Source organism: Balaenoptera borealis, assembly GCF_965194805.1.
Source record: "Balaenoptera borealis genome assembly, chromosome: 9".
NCBI classification, from domain to species: domain Eukaryota; kingdom Metazoa; phylum Chordata; class Mammalia; order Artiodactyla; family Balaenopteridae; genus Balaenoptera; species Balaenoptera borealis.
In genome coordinates, this window is record NC_138873.1 from 115,516,727 (window position 1) to 115,539,304 (window position 22,578).

The following is a 22,578-nucleotide window of genomic DNA, read 5'->3' on the forward strand; positions in this document are numbered from 1 at the left end:
GGGCAACAAAGAAGAAAATACACACAAGAAATTGGTGCCTCTCTACCTGGCTACAAATTTGAATCTCCTCATGAGCCTTTTTTTAAAGTACCAGATCAATTAAAGCAGGATCTTTAAAACTTGAGCCCATGCTTTAAAAAAAAAAAAAAATCACCAGATGATTCTAATACAGAGAAAGTATTAATAAGCATAGTGATAGATGATATCAAGAAAACAATATATTCAGATTGAATGCATCTGAAACAGAGAATTGTGTTCCAAACCAAGAGTCAACTCCAAAGGGAATAACATAAATGATATTTTTTGAACCTCCAGAATACAAAGATGACAATTTATAGTAGCCAGGGCACCAAGAAATTATCTGAGGGGCTGATTGCTGAAATACTGAAAGAAAATAAAGCAAAAATTTGCTCTGGTGCCCTTACTCTTCAAGGGCTGTGAGTACAAATAGCTAATAAAATCAAGCAGTGGAGCTATTAAGCTCCTGGTACTTCTGTGCTAGGGAGAATCAGCAGTTTAAAAAAAAAGTGTTTCCAGAATTAATACATCTGTTGTTCTTTGGGTGTTGTTACCAACCTCAAAGTAAAAAGCCTTGGAACCAACTGTATAAGCAATTTTTAAGGCATTCATCCAAATTTGGGTCATATGGAAACCCTAAATCTGTTTGCCAATAAGATTTATTTTTCAGCCTGAAAAATTAGGAAGAGAACTTGAGTGACCTTGAACTTTCACAAAAAGTTTTCTCAACTTTCTGATGACCCTCAGAATCACCAAACTTAGAGTGGATCAACAGTGCAAAATTAAAATTTAACCATTATGGGTGGAGATATAAAGTATATATTTCAGGTAAACAACAAGGTATAAAGAATAACAAACACTTGTATACCCATTACGTAGCTTAAGTAAAATACAATGAAGTCTTCAGCATTCTTCCTCTCCCATTACCTTTCCCACTCTTACCAACCCTTTCTACATGAATGGAACTGTCCTAAACTTGGTGCTTATCATTTCCAAGAATGTTTTTATAATTTAACCATGTATGTATAAATCTCTAAACAATATATAGCATGGTTTCTTTTATGTTAAAGTTTTATAAAAATAGTATCATAATATATGCATTCTCTCACATAAAGATAGCTTTTTTATTCAATATTGTATTATTATAAGGTTTATCCATGTTCGTACACATAGTAATTCATTTTAACTGCTGTATGGTAGTTAAATAGGACCACAGTTTGTCCACTGTAACACTACTAACATACTGAAACGTATACTCTCACACATGACTCTGGAAGAGCAGAAATTTCTCCAGATAGTGCTTCTCAAATTCCAATGTGCATATAAAGCACTTGAGGATCTTGTTAAAATGCAGGTTCTGATTCAGCAGGTCTGAGATTGGGTCTGATAGTCTCCATTGCTAACAAGTTCTCAGGATATGCTCCAGGCTACCCTGTTCAGTATGGTAGTCACTAGCCATATGTGGCTATTTAAACTTACTGAAATTCATATAAATAAAAGATGTGCTTCCTCACCCACTCTAACCATCTTTCAAGGGCTCAGTAGTTATTGAACAGCACAGAGAACATTCCCATCATCTCATACATTTGGACTATTGAACAGCACTGCTCTGGAGTCTTCTTACTCAAAGCGTTGTCCAAGGACCAGGAGGCCACTCTATAGAAATGCAGAATCTTAGGTTCCATCTGATGAATCCTAGCCTGCATTTTAGCAACATCCCCAGGTGATTTGTTTCTCTCTTAAAGTTTCAGAAGCGCTGCTTTAGGGTGTTTTATACCTAGAAGTGGAATTGCGGGGTTCAAGGGCATGCACGTCTACAACTTTGCTACCTATTGCCAAGTTTCTCTCCAACACAGTTTAACCAGTCTATAATCCTCAAAGTAATCTGGAAGAGACTTAATTGCTCCACTCCACATCCTTACCAACACTGGATATTGTCAGACACCATGATTTTTGTCAATATAACAGTATGAATGTATTTATTGTTTTAGTTTGCCATTCCTTGATTAATAGTGAGATGGAGCATGTTTTCATATGTTTATTAGCCATTCAGATTTTCTCTTCCATCATAGCCTATTCATATTCTTTGCCCACTTTTTTCATCAGGTTGTTTATCTTGTTCTTATTAATTTGTAAGAATTCTTTACTTAGGCTAATTACTACTCACTTGTTTATTGTATACATTACATATATCTTCTTCCAGTCTGTGGCTTCTCTTTTCACTTTGTGATGTACCTAAGTTTTTAATTTTTATTTTTATCAGTGTCATCAATCTTCTCTATTCAGGTTATAGTGGCAGGGAAATCTTCAAGTGCCACAGGACAACTAGGTTGAAGCATGGTTTTTCAATGCAAATTCTTTCCCCTCTCCATCTTAACTCAACTAGGAGTAAGGATTCTAACAATCCTGTCTTCCACCAATGAAATCTTGTCTCTACAAGCAGGCTTCAGGCTTCTCTGAGCAACTAGGTCGCCTGACAACTGAATAAAATGAGGGAACCACCTGACCCCTCTTCCATTCACAGCCATAAGTATTGGCCATACTTTGACACAGAGATTCTAGATCTACTAGAGCATTTTCTATAAGGAGAATGAGAGGGACTTCATTTATAGCTAACTTGAGCCACAAAGGCTTGTTTTATTTGGTCTTTTTTTCCCTTGATATATCAAAATGGGAAAATATGCTAAGGCAAAAGGAGTTTGCTGTCCTTTATCCATTAAATAATATAATCCATAAGAAAAAATCAACAAGTATAAATAGTAAACAAGCAGAAGTTACACAATTCAGACTATAATTTTTTTCAATTCTGAAATATTTATATGGAAAATTACTATTATAAAGGGAGAAATATGTCCACTATAAAGGGATTCCTCCTATTATTTATAATGACCTACTGATCATATTTAGAAAGGAAAAATACCAGATGCTTGGATCAATACTGGGACATCTTTCTATATTTCTAAATATCATTTGCTTATTCCATAAATCAGCTCCAATAGCAACAACAGTATTCATTTATTTCATCTTTCCATTCATTTACTAAAAGTATTTATTAACTATTTTATGTTGTCATAAGCTAGATTTATAGAGCTATGATGATGAATCAGAATGGAAGTATCTATATGTCCTCCAGAGTCTTTTCTTAATATTTATCAAGCACTCACTGGGTGGTAGTCATAATGCCAAACTTTTTACATTCATTATTTTATTTTACCTTCTCAAAAACTCAGCAATAATTCATCAAATGTTTATTGAGCACCCACTTTGTGCCAGGGACTGTTCAAAGCAAGGAGGAGTCAGTAGAGGAAAAGATTCCTGCTCTCGTGGAATTTTATAAACAGAAGATACACCTCAAATACTTTTTCAAAAAGATGATTTCATGTAGTATAAGTGCTCTAAAGAAAATATTACAGAGTAATGGGGTAAAGAGTGAAATCTAAGACTTGGAGAGACTAACTTACCCAATCACACAGCTGGAGAGTGGCACTGTTTGGACTTCCATCCCATGCCAACTACTTCATCATCTATTTACATTTTAGTGTTTACTTGCCTCTACACCTCATTTAGCACTGGACAGGATATGGCAAAGAGAAGGTGGTCCAAAGATGTGGCTCAGACACCAGATCAGCAGACCAGCAGACCTAGATTCTATTAGCATCTCTGCCTCTACCTCCCATGTCTCCTCCCTACTATTCAAACAGATAGACTTGCCTAGCTCCGAGCCTCAAACCAGTTCTTCAAAATTCTGAGTGCTGATAAGGAGGCAAGATAAAAAGATGGCAAGAGCATGAACAGAAGTTATGAAGAACAATGTGACACCACAAAGCTATGCATAACTGCTAATAGGAAAAATTAATTAAGAAGAATCTTTAGAGTATAAATGTGAGGACTCCCTTAACTCAAATTTTCACTGGGATACTGAAAAAAGAAGCATGAATATTTTAAATGGATATTTATACTACAGACATTTAATATTTTTAGGTGATTTTCTTTTCCAAAAAAACTGCCATTAACTGGGTAGTTCATTGTGCACATCATGGCTTCACATAACAGAAGAAATACAGTAATTCATTTACACATAAATATGTAAAATAAATACTATAAAACAGAGAACACAAAAAGTAAAGCTTATAAGTATCAAAATGAAAGTCTTTTTTGGAACAATGAGCACCCTTTGCACCCAAATTCTTGTCTTGAAATTCCATTCTTCACTATAAAGAACCAGAACTCAGTGAAGGAAAGATTGACCCAAAGTATGGAGTAGGAAATGTATAAGATGAGTCTGGACATTTTGTCATAACAGATAGCAAGGAAATGATCAAAGACTCTGAAAAGGGGGACTACTTACCAAAAAGGCTTGAAAACCTAAAGGGAGGCACCCACCAGTCAAATATAGAATAATTTAAGCCTCAATAAAGATACTTACTGTAGTGGACTAAAAGACATCAAATATGTTTAAATCAGGACTTCATCATGATTTTAAAAACTACTTGGCCACTATTGGAGAAATGTGTGTGGATGAAACTATAACATATCTAGCTTTTGCCTCAAAATAATATGACAGAGGAAGTTGGTGAGGGTAGAAACAAAATAACATTGGCATGAGTTGGTAACTGTTGAAACTGGGTGATGGTACATGGATATACTCTATGATATTCTATCTACTTTTGTACATGTCTTAAATTTTCCAAAATAGAAAGTTAAAACAAAAGAATTCAGTCTTTTACCTGAAAAGTACTTTCTAAAATTTCTGAAGAAAAATCTACAGTAAAGAATGTTCGAAAGCAGAAAAAATAATAGCATGAATGATAAGAATCCTGGTTACGATGCTATTAGACATAAACCAGAGTTAAATATTTAAATAATCAGAGAGGCAATGGATTATTCAAAACATCAAGATAGCAGATGCAGATTAAGCTATGCAGAGACACTGAGCAGAATTCAAAATAATCAAAACTATATTTTAAAATACTCTTTCTGAAAATTCAGAATTTGTGAATCCCTTTGTTACCTAATGGTTTAATGGCAGACTCATCCAAAACTAACATTCTAGTGCAGTGAGTGCTAAACAAAATTACAAAGAAGATTTATTCTGTCTTCAGCTCTAGCCACCACTTCCACTGCTGTCTTCTATTTACCCTTTAAAGATATCCAGGATCTTCTTCCTCTTTCCCTTATAAAAACCTTCTTTGAGAGAAGGATATGATAAGCACATTCACACCAAACTGTAAATGACTCAGATGATTTACCACTGGACTCCTGAGTGCCTAACTCAGTCTTACACTTAGGTAGCTAAGCAAGCGTATCTCCAACATGCAGACATGAACAGGTGGTCAGTTACCAATAAAGCATAAGAACCACAACAGTGATTATCAGTAAAGACATAAGACAGAAGATTCACCTGAAAAAAAAAAATCAGGGAAAAAATAGAAAAAAATGTATTTTACTATAAATTCGCCTTCCTTACACAATGTATATTTTAACAATTAAATGTTATTAAAACAATATAACATTGTGATAGAAGAAGCAGTTTTAATAAGAATACATTACAACTCACTTTTTGTATAGTAGATAACTTAATCTAAGAAAAGGACTTGATGCAGTAACTTTGATTTTGGAGAGTGACACTTCTTCAAGCCCCCAAGTGAAATCTAAATTAAAATACTTAATATTTTCCTAAGCTAAGCTTTCAGTAAATCAGTCAGTGAAAGGCGAATACAATTTACTGACAAATGTCCTATATCCTCTCTCACTATTTTCTTGATATTTTATTGACAAAAGGGAATCAAATGTGATAACAACCTGGTTGTACTGCCATATGGGATGACATTTAGTTGATACCAAAGCTATAACTGTAGAACTCAAGTATAAAAATAAAAGTTTAAAAGTAAACCTTTCATTTTCAAAAATTCACAAGTGCTCATCATCAGTACTTTATTTAAAAGGTAAAAAATATGCCTTACAACTTCTCAGTATGCCTCTCAAAAACTCTCCATCTGGCTTCTCTTGCATTTTGCTTTTAAGCCATATGACTGAATGCATGTTTAATGCACAGAACATTGCCTAGCATATGGTAAGGGCTATTGATAGCGGTTATTTTATTATTAATACATAGGTCTAATTATTAACACCATTAATATTAGCTATTATAATAATATTAGATATTAGTATCATTATAATTATTCCTACCACTTATATTAATGTTGACTATTCTAATTATTTATATTGATAATTTCATCATTATTATTACCATCCATGCTACCATGTCCACTTTTACTGAAAACCCAGAAGTACTTAAGCTTCAGGGACTGTAAAGCCAAAAGTATAGTAACTAGTCTTTTCAACAAATGGTACTAGAACAACTGAACATCTGCATACAAAAAAATTAATCTAGACACAGACCTCACACCCTTCACAAAAACAGACACATATGCAAAATGCAAAGCTATGAAACTCTTAAGAGATGACACAAGAGAAAACCTAGATGACCTTGGGTATGGAGATGACTTTTTAGATACAACACCAAAGGCATGATCCATGAAAAACACAATTGATAAGCTGGACTTCATTAGAGTTAAGAACTTCTGCTCTGCTAAAGATGATGCCAAGGCAGCAAGACATGAGCCACAGGCCGAGAGAATATATTTGCAAAAGATGCATCTGATAAGGACTCTTACCCAAAATATACAAAGAACTCTTAAAACTCAACAATAAGAAAATAAACAGCTCAATTTAAAAAATGGCCCCAAGACCTTAACAGAGAACTCACCAGAAAAGTTACACAGATGGCAAATAAGCATATGAAAAGATGCTCAACATCATAAGTCATCAGGGGAATGCAAATTAAAATGACAATTAAATGTCACTACACACCTACTAGAATGGCCAAAATCCAAAACTCTGACAACACCAAATGCTGACAAGAATGTGGAGCAAAGGGAATTCTCACTCCTTACTGACAGAAATGCAAAATTATACAGCCACTTTGGAAGCCAGTATGATGGTTTCTTACAAAACTATGCATACTCTTACCATACAATCCAGTAACGCACTTCTTGGTATTTACCCAAGGAGTTGAATACTTAAATCCACATTAAAACCTGCACGCAGATGTAATAAACTGGTATATCCAGACAATGGAATATTATTCAGCACTAATTTAAAATGAGCTATTGAGCCAAAAGAAAAAAGAAAGAAAGAAATCTAAATGGGTATTACTATGTGAAAGAAGCCAATCTGAATAAGCTACATACTGCATGATCTCAACTATACGACATTCTGGAAGAGGCAAAAGTATGGTGTCTCCATAATTTTTACTGCGGTTAAAAGATCAGTGGTTGGGGGGAGGGAGGGATGAATAGGCAGAACACAGAGGATTTTACCAGTTGCTTTATTTTTTAAATGAAATATATGTATACATATGTGTATATATCTCAGAAAATATTATTAACCACTGGTACTGGAGTTCCACTTAAGAAACTGTCATCATTTAGGCAAATGCCTTGATAAACTTCCATGAGTGTGGAAGGTGAGGTCTTTAGAGTGAGGTATAGAAGGAGACTGCAATACAAGGAGAGAATATTATCTCAAACTACTTTGATACATTTTTCACTTTTTTATCCTGATGAAAATATCTGTATAGCTACCAAGAAAGCCAAGGTAAAAATTGTGTACATTCAAATGTTATAACAGATGGTCTGAGTCTCGTAGCATCAGGGTCCCGTCTATAGTGGGCCCTCAATAAATGTGGAATTCATGAATAACTTGATTACTGAAAGAACACATAATGCAATTTTCCTGTTTTTTGGTTTTTGCTACTCTGGAAATAAAACTTATATATGTATCACTTTACACTTTCTGTGTCATACTTTTCTGAAGACCCAGAAGATCATGCTCTTTTACCAAGCATTTGATGGAGTGGGAAACCTGTCAATCTAAATTGGAGAGAATATTTGGAGTATTGGGACTTTTATGGTTTGAAACCTTTTGAAGTGTTAATGGGCTTTTGCTTCAGGAAAGAAAGTATGCACTTGTCAACATGGCTCAGATCAAGCATTTCAAGAGTAATGTTCATAGAATGCTTGGTGAGAAGAAAAAAGGAAACACCAGAACAGAATAGTTCTTACAAAAACTACCTCCCTACAATAAGAAATAAACACAATAAATTAGGCTCTAAAGTAAGTTAGAGGCATGCATAAGATGCATGAAAAGCAACTCTAGTCCTCAACACTGTCTCTTTGCTTCTTAAATAAGTCTGATGATTGAAAGCACTGGCACCTTTGATTTTTAAATATTGTGTTCAGAGAGAAGATCATGCTACAGAAGTATCAAAATATGAAGGCATAGGATAAAAGGTAGATGAGGAATCTGAAATGTAAGTAGGATAGGTGACTTGGCCAATTTCATAGAGCTCCTCAGGAGCAGAGCTAGAAGAAAGAATGCAACAGAACCAAGAATCCCACTGTTTCTTTCCCAAACTCCAAAGAATCCTAATATAACACAAGCTGACAGGTCAACTTTTAGACTTAACCTCAGGAATTATGTGATTTCAGAGATAAGAATGTTACTTTGTTCAAAAAACAAGTCTCCTGCACAATATTGCCTAAAATTTCAATAGGAAACAGAGCCTTTAATTGACAGAGAAGATTAAAAGGCCAAAGTGAACACATTAGTGTGAGTGTTCTCACATGCAAATGAAAAATGAAACCTCTTGATAGAGATAAATGACTAAAAATCAGGAAAAACCTGTGTACTTAAAGGGTAAGAGTGTATTTTCTGAAGGAGGAAAAGTTGTTAAAAAGTGACAATGCAGAGACTTCTCAATTCTGCCCTGAACTAAAATCTATATCGAATACTGATTAGAAGCTAAAACCTGAGAGTGAGAATTTCCCTCACATAATACCTAGATATACGACCAAAGCAAGTCACTCAAACTTTCTGAGCCTTAGTCTTCTCATTTTTAAAATGAGAACATTAATATCTATCTTAAATGATTGTGTGAGAATGAAAAGTTAATATACTGAAAGAATCTGGCACAATGCCTGGCATATAATAAACAGTTAATACATGTTTGTTATTAATATCCGTTCACATACCTCTTGAGCACATTGACTTGTTAGGAGTAAATATGTTTAAGTCTCATCCATCAGTGTTCAGCAAAGAATGTAAGTTTCAGCAGTGTTATTTTAGACCTTTCAAATTAGGTCAAAACCTCTTTTGATTTCTATAAAAATATAGCCCCCAAAAGTAAAACTGCATTATACTTCTTGAAAATCTGTTTCAGGTAACTATGTGATAGAATAGGTATGTTAATTAACTGGATTGTGGTCATCACTTCACTATACTACATTGTATACCTTTAAAAAACTCGTACAACCTAAATAAATACAATTTTGATTTGTCAAGCATACTTCAGTAAAGTTAAAAAAATACTCTTAAATAAAAAATTTCAATCACTAAAAAAAATCTGTTTCATATTATTAAATCCAATTTTTCTTATCTTTGTACTTCACCCAAATACGTTTCTGTTTAACTTTTATAATTACAAAATAAAAAGCAGTCAGCACACAAATGAATGCTGTAACTATATACCTTGGTTTGAGAGCAAATTCAGTATAAGTCCCTATCAATAACTTTTATACAGTTGTGTCTGTCAGTCATATATATCCATATCTGATATGATATTGGTTTATAAAAAGATTCTTCAATGGGAAAATCCCTATGAAGAGAAGACAATTTAAATTTTTAAACACTTTTTAGCGTAACAATTATAGGAATATTTCTATGTATCTGGACCAGCAACATCACGTCCTAGGGAACCCGTTAGAAATGCAAATTTTCAGACCCTACCCAGAACTAATGAATCAGAAATTCAGAGGACAAAGACCAAAAATTACATTTTAACAAGCCCTCCAGGTGATTCTGATGCATGCTGAAGTTTGAAAATCACTGGTCTAAACTCTGGTCACTATGACTGCACGCTATAGATACCCCGAGCTGAAGCTTCCCAACAGCGGAGGCGCCGTGCCTACAGATGACAGAGAACTGAGGATTCTTGGCCCGTGCCTTGTGGTTACAGGGAGAGGCTCCCTACTGCACCGCCCATTACCAAAAGCCCATAAATTGCAGAAGCGAAGGATACAGCAAAACTTCAAGTCTTAAAACATCAGATCATAATCAGACAGCTGAAGGTCTTGAATTTTAGTCCCTATAGGGAATCCCTAACCAGGATCAATCCAGCTACAATTAGTGTAAGGAACTCCTCTGCCCCATGCCCCGCCGTGAAACTGAATAATGTTGACCAGAGAGAGCAGCAACACAGGGGCCTTCAGGGGAGACTTGACTCGGAAGATCCTTTCAATATTTCAACTCCCTTTTAAGAGAAAACTCCAAATACCTTAAAGGCTTACTCCGTTTTGATGAACTTAGATTCTGGGCTTTCTAAACTATTGGATTGGAAACTCTAGGCCTCAAAGTTATTTCAAAGGATCATCAGCTGGTAAGCACACTAGGCACTGTATGTAGACAATAAATACCCGAGCGGTCAACATTCATGCATCACTCAGCCTGTGCCAGAAACTTACATGTATTCACTCACTCAGTAGCCCAATGTGGTAGGTACGGTTAAACAGAGACTTAGAAAAGTAGTTTACCCAAGGTCATGCCTAGCAGGTGATGCTATTGAGAGCAGTCTGATCAGAGAATAAACACTCTTACCACTACCATCTGGGGTCAGAAAGGTACAGGCATATCTGGGAAACTGAGTCACTACACAAGACAGAAGTTTTTACATGAGGGACTGAGGCACAACAGAAGACAGGACTTATTCTAAGAAGTAGAAGAACCAGGCACAATAAGTTCGATCAAGTAACAAAGTCCTATTTGCCAAATTTTTACACATTCTGAGTAGCGATCATTCAATCTGCCCCAGCCTAGCTGTCTGCACTCGTGTCTGTGGCCTAATGTGAAAGAGGGCTTTAGCAAAAACTGAACAGTCATTTCACTAAAATCCAGTAAAATTTAGTACTGTTTAAGGATACCTCTAATGGAGAGTAACACTAAAAGCAAATGGATGAGGGCACTTTTCTTGGCTTCCCTTCCCCCTCCCATCCCCTAACCCCCATCTACATATAAGGGCAGTATATTAAGTAGAGCCAGGCTGCTTGGGAACTAGAAACTGGAAAATCAAGAGCATAGATCCTTCCTGCTGTCTCTCAGGAGCTGCCAGCCACTAATCTCTCTTTTTTTTTTTTCCTGCTATGGCTAAGTACACTGATTTTGATATCTAATAAATCTGAGTTTGAACCTCAATTCTAAACCCAGTTCTAACCCTTACTATCTATAAGACCACAGACAAACCTTTAACCTCTTGAAGCTTCCACTCTTTTATTTCTAAAATGGAATAATAATTAGTACCTACCTCAAAAGCAGTGATATATTACCCCATAGGCAGAATAAGGATGTACTCATTGTACAAGTAAAGCAGTGTTGTCAAGATGAAATGATAAAACATTTTTAATGGATATGAAAAAGCATCAAAATAGTCATCAAAGTAGTGATATTAACAACTAATAGTTATTTCAAATTCCATTTGGTGAGTGCTTGCATTAGGCGAGTGGTGACAAAGCACCATAATCTTTTCAGTGCTTATTGCAATTGTAAGTTTCAACATGGCTCTGCTCATAGCATGGATATGAGGATCAAAAGAGATAGAATGTGCTTGAAGCAACGTTTGGCCCAAAGTGAGCTCTCAGTAAATGTTAACTGTTATAATAATTTGCATTAGCTTCCACTAATACCTTCTGCTGCCTCATAACTTTAGCTTGTGGAGCCAACTCTAACCCTTGCTCTACAAGACCTTCAACTCAAGTACACCGTAACTGAACACAACATTCTATGTCTCTTTGTTCAAATTCTCAAGAAAAAAAAAAAAAGTGGATTGGACCCAAGCAATTGTAGGCTGAAGTGGAGGTTGGTGGAACAGAGTTGCGTTATATAACCTCCTAGCCTCCCCCTTTTTTTTCTTTCAACAAGGGCTATAATTACAGTCTGAGAAGTCAGCTTTTGCTAGTTTCTGCTGTGGTTAAAAAGCAGCCCTCAAATCTTGTTGTTTACAAGAATGAAGGTTTATCTCTGGCCCACATCACATCATAAACTGACTGCAGATTGGCTGTGATTCTGTCCCACACATCTTCTTTCCAGGATCCAAGCTGAAGGAACAACCCCTATCCATGATGCACTCTTCTTGTGACAGAGGGAAAAGAACAACAGTGGAATGACTGATGGCAAGTAATGTTTCTGCTTAGCCAATATATATCTATCATTCATGCTCACAAAGAAAAGCACATGGCCAAGCCTGGGGCTGGGAAGTATAATTCTCCTGCAGGAAAGGCCGTGAATAGTTGGGAAAAATAATACAACCTAGGACAGGGAATAAGGGGGAGCAAGTCTTTTAAAACATACCTATTAAAATCATGTGAAAAGCAGTAATATTTAAGTACAAAACTTACTAAGTAATGTACATTTTTGGGAACTACTGCTTAAAATGTTACTTCAAGTTCTCTCAAGCCACTGGACAATCTGAAGAAGTTTCTAGCCAGCATGATGGCACAGAAACTCATGTTTTTCATACATGAACCAGTCGATACCAAAGTGTTTTGGAGACAACAAAACTTAAACATATGCATTATCCTAAATTTTAATATAGTATCTATGCCTTTCCATACTCGGTGCACAAATGGCTCCTTAAGAGAGCCATTTTTAATTTTTTAGTAAACAGAAGAATTTAGTAAACCACATTTCCTGCAGCATGAGCTTTATGCACTTGAACCTAATCAGTTTTGTTTTTTTTTTTTTTTTTGCTTCATTAAAATTTGAATTTAGGGGATTATTATGGTTAAATTAGCTTTAAATAGCATGGGGAGCATCAATACTTAAATGTCATAAAAATTTAGCATTCATATGTCATATAATTCTAGAACAGTCCAAGGAGTCTGTAGATGATACTATATAATGAAACTATTATTTTCCAAATTAGCCACAATAGGCCAAAAATGCATAATTTAGGTATCCACAATTAGAAGCAAAAGGCATGACTGCATATTTCATGCTTTATGAATAAATGTTCTGACTGTAAACTTTGAAGAGTTGTGGCAAACAACCACGGAAGTCAAGGAACCATTCCATTGCTGTCTTCTCTCTAGAAATCAAAGTTTTTCACTGCTCTCCCTACTTTGTCTGTCAGGAGACTTGTACAGTCTGCTGTTCCTTGTGTCAAGGGGCCATTAGAGCTCAAACTTCCAAGAGACCCACAGCAAATCCAGGGTACTAGTCACCCAAAGTAGTGATTGAAGTTTTACAGAGGTGAATCAGTATTTTCATCCTACTTAAGAAAAGTACTTATTTTGATAATGAAAGTAAAAGAAACTATCAATATCTTTCTGAGAAATCATATTGCTTCATTTTCTACGTATCTTTATTCTTCTTAAGTTAAAGCCAGTGAAGTAAGATACAAAAAGATGAATTAAAGAACTGAATTTTTCATTGGTTCAAACAATTTATGCTGAAATTTTCTTATAAGGGTTAATTTTTTTTAAAACTATTATGAATCTTCCTTAAAGGCAAGGCAATTTTATCCATCAGGCACTATAACGACAGTGCTTAAGGCCTAAGTTCACTTAACAAAAAACTTGTTTAAAACTGTCTTACCCAAAACTTTCTTTTCCTGGCCCCTTCAAAAGTAGAGAGAGAAAGAAAGAGAGAGAGAGAGAGAGAGAATCAATTTTGAAAGTAAACAATCCAATGATATAAAGCAAGACTGTAATAATTGTAATCAGCAATTTTTTTTAAGGTCAGAATCATCTGACCTTAAAAAATTAATAAATGTAACTTCTTGATAAATCTTCCAAGAATAAAACATTGCAAAATGTATTCTAAGTCACCTAATGAGTCAACTACTAAATTGATAGCTACATGCAAGTTAAAGGCCAGAGAACATCTCCCCAAACCTATGGCTTTGCTTTTGGATAGTTCATCTAAAGCCCATCTGTCTCCTACCAGAAGTAAAACAGCTGAGCCAGTCCTCTATTCCTAGTTTATGACTGTGAAGCCATGCCTTTGCATTAAGAGCAAGCCTAGTCTTCAGTTCTCTGTAGTGTGGTGGGTAAGGAGTAGCATGGAAATGACAGTGGAGAAGTATGATTGCTAGATCAAATGGTAGTTCTATTTTTAATTTTTTGAGAAACTTGCATAATGGCTGTACCAATTTACATTGCCACCGACAGTGCACTCTAATTTGAATATACACTGTGTTTATAAGATAAACAAGTACTGGGGATATATTATACAACATAATGACTATAGTTTTTTAAAAAATATAGTTATGTTAAACATGACCTCTGGGACTTCCCTGGGGTCCAGTGGTAAAGAATCCGCCTTACAATGCAAGGGACTCGGGTTTGATCCGTGGTCAGGGAACTAATATCCCACATGCCACGGGGCAGCTAAGCCCACACACCACAACTACAGAGCGCATGCACCCTGGACTCTACATGCCACAACTAGAGAGAAAACCCACATGCCACAACTAGAAAGAAGCCCGTGCACCACAACGGAAGATCCCACGTGCCGTGACTGAGACTTAACACAGCCAAAAATAAATTAATTAAATAAATAAAGAATAATATAAATCTTTTTAAAAAATGACCTCTTTCCATTATCATTTAACAATCTGTATTTAGCTTTATTAATTTTTCCTTATACCATCTGATTTGTATATGTTACTTTCCCCCTAACTCCCTCAATTTGCCTCATATATCTAATCTCCTTTCTGTGATGGAAGACGAAAACAAGGTAACATTTTTTTCTTAAAACCCTATCTTTTCTAACCATCAAATGTTATCTCTGGTTTCTCTAGCACAGTGTGTTAAGTTCTTTTTTGGTGCTTTGAATATCAAAGGCATTATTTCCTTTTCATGAAATGACATCTTAAGTAAACCATTTTCTTTCAAACTTGCAACATATTATTTCCTTCCTAGGAGTGACTGCCTGTCATCTTTAAAGTAACTATTCTATTCAAACACTGTTTACTTTGGTAAATCCAATGTCTTTGAACTAAACTCTTTTTTTATACACTGGAAAGTGACTAATTCCTATGCTTTCATTAAACAAGGACAGACGTGCATTTCAATATACAGGAATGGATTTCTGAAGTCTATGTTTTATACAAAAAAGTTAAATTTCCTTTGAAAATTGAGGCCAGGAGTAATTAGTTTTTCCTTAAGAAAAATAAACATTTTATCGCTAACTTAGACATTGGGGGTTAACATATACCAGGATCTTGCATGGCTTCCCTTAGCACACAAGCTCAAAATGTTAGTTTTCCTGTAAAAGTTATAAATATTTTTATTATAAATTTATGAATGTTGAATACATAGTTGTATGAACATTGATCATCCCATTGAAAACTCTCAGTAAGAGCCTTCTATGTACAAAGTACCACAGAAGATAGAGCTACAAAGAAGGTTCCTGACTTGTATCTCCAGATAAATGACACCTATAAGTAAAATGTCCATCTCCTGAACCTGATGATCTGAATGTTTGCCCTCCTATGTCTAGTCTCCCAGAACAATAAGAATAATGCTATCCTCTACCTACAAAGAAAATGTAGCACATGACTTTGAAGATTTTTTTCCAGAAGTGGTGATAGGTCTTTTCATTTGCCCATTCCTGAGCTGTCTAATATGGCAGCCATTATGCAAATGTGGCTATTGAACACTTGGAATCAGGCTAGTCTAAATCAAAACAGGCTGTTGGTGGAAAATACACACTGTTCTCAAAGAATCAGCATAAAAAGAAGAATGCAAAGAATACTGATTACATGTTGAAATTTTAATGTTTTGGATATACTAGGTTAGATAATGAATTATTAAAATTAATTTCACCTGGGTTTTATTAAACTTTTCTAATGTAACTATCAATACTAGAAAATTTTAAATTATGTTTGTGGCTTGCATTGCATTTCTACTGAACAGCACTAGTCTAGTCTCTCTCCCCTGGATCCTAAATGGTACACAATCACAGTATAAAACATGTGACTTAAGCTAGGGGTATCACATGGTACAATGACAGAGAATAAAATGAACAGGCCAACAAAAGGATTAAATATGTGATGTCAAAATCTATAACTGGATGTTGATTAGATGTATCGTGGTGATTGTTTCAATAAATGCAAATATCGAATCATTACATTGTATATCTGAAACTAATATAATGTTATATGTCAACTATAACTGAATTTAAAAATCTATAACTAAATGAATTAATCATTTATAATTCCAAGGAATCTGAGAAATACCAATGGGTCTAACTGTAAGAGTAGCAGCAAGAAGTCAGTCCTGCCAACTCACATCCTGTCGGTCTGATCATTTGGGGGAATCCTGGTACCTGCAATGCCTGAATACTCACATGCTTATACATGTAAAGGATGATGGTGACAATAACTGTCATTTACTGAACACTTAATTTATGTCAGATACTTTATAAAGATTCCTCGTGCAATCTTTATAATAAATCCTAAAGGTGTATTAGTTGGGGTAGGCTAACTGCGGAAACAAACATCCTCCAAGTTTCAGTGACTTACCAAAATAAATGTTATTTCTTACTTACATCTGATGGGGTGACAAAGGAGTGGCAGCAGGCTCTGTTCCAGGCTTCTTCTGCCTTAAAGTTCTTGTTTCTCATAGGTCTCTGGAGTCCTCGCCAGTAAGCCAGCAGATGGAGAAAATCAGAGAAGAGCGTACTTGGGGGATTTTCATAAGCCAAGCAGGAAGTGGTGCTTTTTCTTTCCAACCAGCAATCCATTGCCAGAATTCAGGCCTGGACACACCAGTCTGCAAGACAGAGCTGAAAATATTTATTGTGCCCAAGAATAAAAGGGAAACATTAGCAGTCTCTGCAGCAGGTACATATTATTATCTCTATTTTACAGATAAGGACACTGAGTCTCTGAAACATTCAAATAAACTCCCTAAGGTCACAGATCTAGAAAACAACATTCAACCACAGGTCTGTAGGACCCAAAAGCCCATGCTCTTTCTAAGTAACACCGCAGAACTCACAGGAACTGTCACCATCTCAGTATACTTACCTCAGTGGGAGGATTAAGCAAATGGTCAGGAGATGACAGGGGATTGAATTATCTGTACTCTCTTACCATTACAAGAGGGAAAGGTTGAGAAAATCTGTTTAGACAGTCAAAATTTCACTTTGCATCACTAAAGAATACGTCTATATGACTTAAGAATCTTCAACAAACAAAAAACATAGAACCAATGAGATGGATTATTTCATTGACAAAATACCATAGCCAAATACATAAATACCTGTGATATCCCGTAAATGATTATAGTCTGACAGGATGACTATGAAAAGACCAAAGAATATTTGTATTTTGAAGGCTAGAATAATCTCCTATTTATCAAGAATCCAAAACAACCCAGAACACCTGAATAGTCAGATTTATTTTGCAGTGCTATTGAATAACAATGCTTGCTGGTACTTGTGAACCTAAGCCACCCCAAGATTCTGCAGTTTCTTCTGAATTATCAAAAAGAGATTTTATTATATTGTTTAATCTTATCATTATTATAAAATAACTAATTTAAGTTTGACAATTCATGTAAGCTACTTATATTAAATCATCCACATTGTTCAAATATTCAGAAACATTCCATTCCTTCATATTTCTGAACAAAAAATGATTGCATTTAGGGGAAGGACAGAACATGAAGTGATTAAGATGAAAGTGGAGTGTTTTCTTCATAGGCAGATGCCTAGTGAGCTGGCTATGAAGGGTAGATAAAATTGTTATCTCCGTATAACAATTTTTATATATTTCCGTATATAGAAAGATACATACGGAAATCATTAAGCTAATTTGGCTATAAATGAGATAGAAATCAAGACACATCAAAAGATTAGATAGGCAAAAACTACTAGAACTACAAATAAGAAACCTGGAGGTTCAAAGACTTGAAACTTGAATTTGATATGAAAGATCACATTGGGCTCTAAATTACTGATGCAAGTGATCACATTTCTTTTAGTGGCCATTGAATTATGCAATTGGTTTGGGTGGGAAAGTCCAGAAGCAAACAGACAGGAAAGTTATCTAAAAGTATGGTAACTGTGATAGTGAAAAAGGGAAGAGCCAATGGTGCTAGTCATTTGCTATGTTTTTTTCTCTATTTCTGTATTCATTGCATCTTAGGAGCACTTCCATATCATCATGTTAGTCAGTATTCCTGACTCTACTAAATCTTACGAACACGTTTCTGAGAGAATATAATTTGTTTCCTTTTTCAGTTCTAGTGCCATTCTCAGAAGGTTACTTATCTAACCTTAACCCTCCTTGGGACAATGTTTTACTGTTCTCAAAAATAGGATACTTTCTAAGCTTCATGTGACTTTACCATGTTTCTACAAATCTGGAAAGGAAAAGATTACATGTCTTAATTCTATTCTTATGGGGACATGACTTGGGTTAGACCTTTTTCTGTACCTGGGTGAATGGCATTTTCAGATAGGCAGTTTTCTGCCACGCTCTGTTAGGTACCGTGGAAGAGTTTTATTCCATCAGAGCTTCCCTACTACCTTACTCAGTGATAATCCTCAAAGCCAAGGCTGTCTCAGCTTGAAAAGTGAGGCAGGACTATAGAAGACCGTTGGAAGTTGTGTGTTTACTTGAATTTTTACTACCATGTGTACTGCACACCTTCAAATGTCCCCATAATCGTCCTGTGAATCCAGTCATCTGATCTGTCAACTGGAATCTCATCCTCTCTTTGAGAAAGGCTCCTATGAGAAATTCCATTGCCCTTAGTCCCATGTACTTGCTTTGTCATGATCAACGGTGGCTCTTACTTCTGCTGAACTATTGATTTCACACACCTCACTTCTTATAGATGATTGCTTCTCTTTGTTCTATACAGAGCTTCTTTCCTTGATTTCCCCCAAACCACATAGACACTGCAATGCCATGAGTTGTTACATTGCCAAAAGGCCTTTAAAGTTCTCAGCTACTATGCCACCATAGTGGCATAGGAATTTTTCTATCTTCCTCCACAGATTCAGCCTGCTACCTATGTTTTATGGCCTTTTTTCTAACTCCATCCTCCCTTGTCTTTCTTCCCGGCATTCCTCCTCCACATCTATGTTCACTTCTTTATGCATAACTGTTTAGTTCTCTCTTTGTATTGCAGCCTCCTTCTACACCTCACTCTAAAGGCCTCACCTTCCACAGTCATGGAAGTTTATCAAAGCATTTTCCTAAATGAAGACAGTTCCCTAAGTGGAACTCTAGTACCAGTGGTTATTAATATTTTCTGAAATATATACATATATATATATACATATAATTCATTTAAATATAAAGCAACTAAGCCTCAGAGGACATAAATTTCCAGCTCATATCCTGACAATACATGTCACTTTACCCTAAATACCTTTGTCTTTTAAAATACTGTCAACACAATGCTGTTTTTCATTTTAATTAATAAACTGTATTTCTAGAGCAGTTTGAGGCCCAAAGCAAAATCAAGCAGAACATACAGGGTTCCCATAGAAAGTCTGTCCCCATACACACACACAACCTTCCCATTATCGACGTCCTGCACCACAGTAGTAGGTTCATTACAATTGATGAACCTACATTGACACAACACAATCACTCGAAGTTCATAGTTTACATTAGGGTTCACTTTTGGTTTTATACGTTCTATGGGTTTTGACAAATGAATAATGACATGTATCTACCATTGTCTTATCATACAGGATAGTTTGCCCTAAAAATCCTCTGAGCTCTGCCTATTCATCCCTCCCTCCCTCCTAACCCCTGGCAACCACTGATCTTTTTACTGTCTCCATAGTTTTGCCTTTTCCAGAATGTCATATAGTTGAGATCAAACAGCATGTAGCTTTTCAGATTGGTTTATTTCACTTAGTAACATGGTTTCTCCATATCTTTTCATGGTTTGGTAGCTCATTTCATTTTAGCACTGAATAGTGCTCCATTATCTGGATGTACCACAGTTTATTTTTCCATTCACGTACTGAAGGACATCTTGGTTGCTTCTAAATTTTGGCAATTATGTATAAAGCTGCTATAAACATCCATGTGCAGGTTTTTGTGTGGACCAAAGTTTTTAACTCCTTTGGGTAAATACCAAGGGGCACAATTGCTGGATCATATGATAAAAAATGTCTAGTTTCAGAAGTAACTGCCGAACTATCTTCCAAAGTGGCTATACCATTTTGCATTGCCATCAACAATGAATGAGAGTTCCTGTTGTTTCACATGATCGTCAACACTTGGTGCTGTTACCAGAGTTTTGAATTTTGGCTATTCTAATTGGTATGTAGTGGTATCTCATTGTTGTTTAATTTGCAACTCCCTAAGGGCATATGTTTGTGTCATCTTCAAGTTCTTTTATTTATGTCTTAAAATTTTCTAAGTACAGGTCTTTCACCTCCTTGGTTAAATTTATTCCTAGGGGTTTTATTCTTTTTTGATGCAATTGTAAGTGAGACTGTTTTCTTAATTGCTCTTTCTGATAGTTCATTACTAGTGTATATAAATGCAACAGATTTCTGTATATTGATTTTGTATCCGGCTCTTTTACTTAATTCATTCACTATTTCTAATAGTTTTTTTGATACGTACTTACAGTTTTCTACAAATAATATCACTGCAAACAGTGACAGTTTTACTTCTTCCTTTCCAATTTGGATTCCTTTTATTTCTTTTTCTATTCGATTGCTGTAGCTGGGACTGCCAATATGTGCTGAATAAAAGTGGCAAGAGTGGGCATCCTTGTCTTGTACCTGACCTTAGAAGAAATGCTTTCAGCTTTTCACCATTGAGTATAATATTGGCTGTGGGTTTGTCACATGGAGCCTTTATTACATTGAGGTATATTCCCTCCATAGCCACTTTGTTGAGAGTGTTTATCATAAATGGATGTTGAATTTTGTCAAAAGCTTTTCTGAATCTATTGAGATGATCATATGAGCTTTATCCTTCATTTTGTTAATGTGGTGTATCACATTGATTTACACATATTGAACCAACCTTGCATCCCTGAGATAAATCGCACTTGATCATGGTGTACAATCCTTTTAATGTATTGTTGGATTTGGTTTGCTTATATTTTGTTGAAGATTTTTGCATGTATGTTCATCAGTGATATTGGCCTGGAATTTTCTTTTCTGTGTGATACCTTTGTCTGGTTTTGGTATCATTGTAACACTGGCCTCATAGAATGAGTTTGAAAGTGTTCCTTTCTCTTCAATTTTTTGGAATAGTTTGAGAAAGATAGGTGTTAACTCTTCCTTAAATATTTGGTAGAATTCACCTGTGAAGCCATCTGGTCCTGGACTTTTATTTGTTGTGAGTTGTTTTTTTTTTTTTCTGATTCAATTTTATTACTGATTCAATTTCTATTTCTTCCTGAATCAGTCTTGGGAGATTGTACATTTCTAGGAATATATCCATTTCTTCTAGGTTATTCATTTCATTGGCATATAATTGCTTGTAGGAATCCCTTAGGATCCTTCGTATTTCTGCAGAGTTGGTTGTAACTTTAATTCTTCCATTTCTGAAATTATTTATATGCACCATCTCTTTTTATCTTGATGGCTGGCTAAAGGTTTATCAATTTTGTTAACATTTTCAAAAAACCAGCTCTTAGTTTCATTGATCTTTTCTATTTTTTTAGCCTCTTTTTCATTGATTTCTATTCTGAACTTTTTTATTTCTTTCATGCTACTAACTTTATTTCTTTTATTTATTTATTTATTTTTTGGTCATGCTGTACAGCAAGTGGGATCTTAGTTCCCCAACCAGGGATCAAACCCATGTTCCCTGCATTGGGAACACGGAGGCTTCATCACTGGACCACCAGGGATGTCCCCTGCTACTAACTTTAGATTTTGTTTATTCTTTTTCTCTAGTTCCTTTAGGTGTAAGGTTAGATTATTTATTTGGGATTTTTCTTGCTTACTGATGATAGGCCTGTATCAGCATAAACTCCCCTCTTAGAACTGCTTTTGCTTCATCCCATAGATTTTGGATCATTGTGTTTCATTTTCATTTGTCTTGAGGTATTTTCTGATTTCCTTTTTGATTTCTTCAGTGACCCATTGGTTATTTAGTAGGATATGATTTTTCATGTGTTTGTGGGTTTTACAGTTTTTTCTTGTAATTGTTTTCTAGTCTCATACCATTACAGTTGGAAAAGATACTTGATATTTCAATCTTCTTAAATTTATTGAGACTTGTTTTGTGGCCTATAATGGGATCTATCCTGAAGATCTATCTATTCCCTATGCACAAAAGAATGTGCATTCTCCTTCTTTTGGATGGAATCTTCTATAGGTAGATAGATAGATAGATAGATAGATAGATAGATAGATAGATAGATATTAGGCCTATCTGATATAATGTGTCATTTAAGGCCAGTGTTTCCTTATTGATTTTCTCTCTGGATAATCTGTCCATTGATG

General features: G+C 35.3%; 1 long non-coding RNA gene across 1 annotated transcript in view; it reads right to left on the reverse strand.

Annotated features, from left to right (window-relative positions):
* The window catches only part of LOC309634734, a 58,684-nt gene that overhangs the window by 28,650 nt on the left and 7,456 nt on the right, over window positions 1-22,578 (reverse strand). Inside the window, exon 2 of the long non-coding RNA XR_014248386.1 lies at window positions 16,684-16,907. This is a non-coding gene — a long non-coding RNA (uncharacterized lncRNA). The remainder of the gene's footprint in view (window positions 1-16,683; window positions 16,908-22,578) is intronic.